Source organism: Silene latifolia, chromosome Y, assembly GCF_048544455.1.
Source record: "Silene latifolia isolate original U9 population chromosome Y, ASM4854445v1, whole genome shotgun sequence".
In the NCBI taxonomy this organism is placed as follows: domain Eukaryota; kingdom Viridiplantae; phylum Streptophyta; class Magnoliopsida; order Caryophyllales; family Caryophyllaceae; genus Silene; species Silene latifolia.
This window is the reverse complement of record NC_133538.1, coordinates 422,012,000-422,016,702: the sequence shown is the minus strand read 5'-3', so window position 1 is coordinate 422,016,702 and position 4,703 is coordinate 422,012,000. Positions and strand designations below refer to the sequence as shown.

Below are 4,703 nucleotides of genomic sequence, written 5' to 3'. Positions count from 1 at the left end.
GCCCAACAACTCTAAATAAGTCGATTTCTACTAGAAATTACGTCTCAAACCACTACTACAGAAAATGTGATACACATCGGACTTTTTCACTAATGGACATCAGATATGCACCCGATGGTAAGTTGAATGATGTCCATTATAAGATCAATAGACATCAGACTTAAGTCCGATGTCCATTATATTAATAGACACCAGATATAAACGAAACCCGATGTTTATTTGATTAATAGACATCCGAGTTTTAAGAAATCCGATGTCTATATTTTGAATAGACATCAGAGGTTTTTCAAAGTCCGATGTCTATTTGAAAACATAGACATCAGTTTTATAAATATCTGATGTCTATTATTTTAATTTTTTACAAAAAATAATATTCCCTCCAATTCACAATAAACCTCCCATTTCATTTTGGCACAAAAATTAAAGAAACACATTACCCCGCCATATAATTAAATTTGGACCACACAAATACACTACCCCACCATACAATTAAATTTGGACAACACAAATACACTACTACACCATACAATTAAATTTGGACCACACAAACACGTGCCAAAAAAGGAAATAGGAAGGTTATTGTGAATAACCGAAAAAGGAAATAGTGAGGTTTATTGTGAATTGGAGGGAGTATAAAATATTATGCTATTATATAGTTGTCAGACATTAGTCCTACCCATGATCACAAATGCAAGATGATTCTCTAATTAACAACAATTATCTTTATACAATCAACCAATTACTCAAAGTCAATTAACCAAGATATTTAACATACAATATGTGCCAAGAGGTAAAGAGGTAATTATGTCCGGGCTTAGTGTCTTCGTTTCCGTTATTTCAAAAGCAACTCTCTGTCTCTCTCCCCTTCATCTAGTGCCTTCAGCGCTTTCATCCACCCTTCTTTCAGCTAATAATACTATGGTGATCAGGAAATTAAAACAACCACTCTTCCAACTCTGAAGATTCATGATCTTTAATGCTTGTTGTGCCGTTTATAATAGGGCCCTTAGGGACTAGACATAGATAATGATTCCAAGTCCACTCCATCAGCTAGTCCATGAATAAGAGTTGCCTGAGTAGAAATAAGGTTTCTGATGGACAGAAGCTCCCCCTCCAAATCTGAGATTTCTTTCGATGTAATCATGGAAGAAAGTTAGAAATGTAAGCAAGATAATGCAAAAAGAGTTCCAGTACGCATCTCATTCACAAACACAAGCTTAAGAGCCAAAGCAAAGTCTAAGTGCCTGATAGCCCATCAAATCTAACTAGAAAAAGGCACAGACGGCTTATCACCATTGCACTGCTGATATTGGGGAATATCCATCAAAGATTTACATAAAACATAGAAGTTCGTGATTTCTTTTAGATTGTTATGCGCCTCAACTACAAGGCCTACCATAGGCTCAAACACAGTTCACTGAGTTCAGTACCGGCATACACAAGACCACATAAAGGGTTGAATACTACATTAACAAGTTGTATAAAGCAAGAAAGAATTATTGAACATGAGCAACGAGCCAAAGAGGATCGGCTAATAACCACCACCTATACATATGACAACTAGTAGTGCACGCCCATTTATACACACAACACATATATTAAAACATATACGGACACTTGTGCCAAACAATGAACTTAAAAATAGGCTAATTCAATTATGAAAAACTTCAAATCAGCAACAAGTTCATCATCACTTTGTTGACATATTGAGTACTGAATGTCTACACAACTTTATAAATAGGCTATTACACCAAAGTGAGCTAAAAAAACAGTCAGAGATGATCATTCTAGATGTTAAACGAATTAAAAGGGACTAGAAGAAAATTGACACAAAAATGACGAAAGACAAACTAAATGCCCATGAATTGTAGAGATAAGGGTCTGGAGTCCTGGATTATACCCACATTAAAGAATAGAAAGTATTGGTGTGAAATAAAAAGTTATTCACTATGAAAACCAAAATAAATATTGATTCCTCTCATGAGTCCACTTGCCTCTAACATTTCAGTCAGGTTTTCGAGTATTTAACACAAGTAACAACTAAACAACACAGCCAGATCCCCTTAATCGTCATTACGAAACGCATAAGTGGCCTAATCAAAACTGAAACTGATCAAGTGTTAAGCAAGCAGCTTAAAAGTAAGACGAAGGAGGACATTCAATCGATTTAATCTACAAATTTATTTCACATAACAGTCGTCCAAACACTCAATTAACCAAAAAAAATCGAAAACTTGAATCGAAGCGCTACTATACATTCAGTAGACTGAAATAAGAGATGTGAAAAGAAAGAGAAGAAGAAGAATATACCAAAAGAAGACTGAAAATGAATAGGAGCGATAGATGAGAACGGAAGATTAATGCGACGGAAGCCATTGATGAAGAAGTTGGGTATTTATAGAGAGCAATGAAGAGTGTCGTCTTGAACCTCGTCACACTGCTCTCACTAACACCACCAATATATTGATAACAAAATTCAACAAAATTTCTACAAAATATTAGTCTACTTAACAAAGAAAATAACAAACCTATAAAAGAGATATTGCTCAGCTCTGCAAAAAAAGGCAAATTAACAAGGATCAGAGCACGATAAATCTAAGAAACATAAAATCAGTCGAACCATATCATAAAAAAGCGATAATCTGACTACAAATTAACAAAAATTAGAGCGATTATCTAACTACTCTAAACCAAAGAAGTAACACAAAGTAGAAAATTTCCCAATCGTTGTTGCTCCTTTCAAGCATATCACTGAAACCCCATGTGCTGAATCTAGTTCGTAATCCGATAAACCTGCAATTTCTTTGTTATTTAAGCAACCCACTAAATTTTGACATCCCAAAAGTAAAAATTATCGCAGGATACAACATATTATATCGAACAGATGGTAGGCCTAATAAAACAATACTGAATCAAACACCATCTATAACAACAACTACAAGAAGAGAATAAGAAGAAGATACAAGAAAGGAAGTGAGATCTAAGAAGGCGGACCTTGAGGAAGTATAAAAATTTGACAGAAGTTCATAGCGTGTGTCAATACCGTCAAATTCATCAATTTAGGGTTTCCTTTTCCCTAAACATTCAACAATTTCATCAAATCAAAATCAATTAAGCACAAGATAACATTAGTTTAACAATTAATTAGATTTGGAATGAAATTGACAAAGAAACTGGAAAAAAAAAAAAGTAAAGAGGAAAGAAACCCGTTGAAAATCGCGAGGACCGACGCCTGGGAGGTAAAGTGAGTGAAAATAGGAGATTAGCGTCGACGCGGGTGTCGTTGGTGAGTCTGCGACTGGGAGCTTTGACGAATATGCATATGGCTTAGGGTTGAGTGTGAGAGGGATGAAGAAGGAGATATGGTCATATGGTGGATTAGTGGGTAGTGTGATAAACTGATACACTCTCTCATCCAGACCAAAGGTTACACTTACGGTTGTTTTATCACACTTGTCGAGACACGTTTTATAACGTGCATATTTTTAGTTACACATTATTAAAAATTATAAAAATTTGATATTCTTATAGCATTTATGACGATAAATCAAACAAGATCTCACATGACTATATTTTGTCTTAGATTAAGAATAATATCAAAGATTCCCTAAGACCATGAATAGAGCCAAAAAGCAACTATAACCTTTGGTCTGAATGGGAGGAAGTAATTAGGAGGGCTGAGCATCGGTCCAAGACCGGACCGGACCAAACCGGACCGAAGACTGAAAATAATTTTTTTGTGAACCGAAGACCGGACCTAAAACTTTCGGTCTTGGACCGGACCAAACCCGAAATATTCGGTCCCGGTCCGGTCTTAGACCGAAATGGACCTAGAACCAATTCTTTCACTTTTTCGTGTATGATAATTACATTTAAGTTTCACTAAATTAAATGTCGATAAATAATTAGACGATTGTTTTTGAGAAAAAAATACTTAATATTAATTTATAATGTCTTGTGAAAATAAAATGGTAATTTAGTTTATAATATTCTAATGATAGTCTTTAGAAACATAAAATTCGGTCCATTTGGTCCGGACCTAAAATATCTGGGTTTGGTCCGAACCGGACCGAAGACCGAAAACTCAAAAAATGAGGGCCGAGGACCGGACCTAAAAAATTCGGTCCGGGTATGGTCCAGACCAAATGGTCCGGTCCGGTCCATTTTTCCGATCCGGACCTAAACTTGCTCACACCTAGGGCGAAATGTTTTAAAGGTATTTTGTGTGAATAAATATACATCTGATATTTAAATGACTGATGCCTATTAAAACAGGATTTTATGGACATCAGTATTATAGGAAAACAGATGCATATCTAACTGCATGGACATCAGTTTTTTTCAAAACTGTGATGTCTATAGTTTATACATCAGTTTTTTTAAATATCAGATGTCTATAAAGTGATTTCTATTACGTTTTTTGTAGTAGTGAGCCTACTATAACTCAAGACAGAAAATATTATTATCATTATCTCTATTATCACTCCCGTTATACGACTACGACGATATTTTATAAAAATAAGTTTTAAATTACAATTATTTAAATAAAAGTTATTTAAAACATGATGAAAAGCGCGGGTGTTACAATCATCCCTCCGTTTAAAAAGTTTCGTCCTCGAAACTTGGAGCATGGGAGATTACCTCACGGGAACAAATCCGGGTACTTGATACACATAGAAGCTTCTGGTTCCCACGTCTCTTCT

General features: G+C 35.1%; 1 long non-coding RNA gene across 4 annotated transcripts; it reads right to left on the bottom strand.

The window, feature by feature from the left end:
- Positions 1-679: 679 nt before the first annotated feature.
- Positions 680-3,361, bottom strand: LOC141633162 (uncharacterized). Of its 4 annotated transcripts, none has more exons than XR_012537962.1 (3): positions 3,207-3,361; positions 2,311-3,076; positions 680-1,128 (listed from the first exon to the last, which is right to left on the bottom strand). It is a non-coding gene; the product is annotated as an uncharacterized LOC141633162 (long non-coding RNA). The 4 variants fall into 4 exon arrangements; XR_012537960.1 differs by having other exon boundaries at positions 680-1,119; XR_012537961.1 differs by having other exon boundaries at positions 680-2,793; positions 2,995-3,076.
- Positions 3,362-4,703: the final 1,342 nt, after the last annotated feature.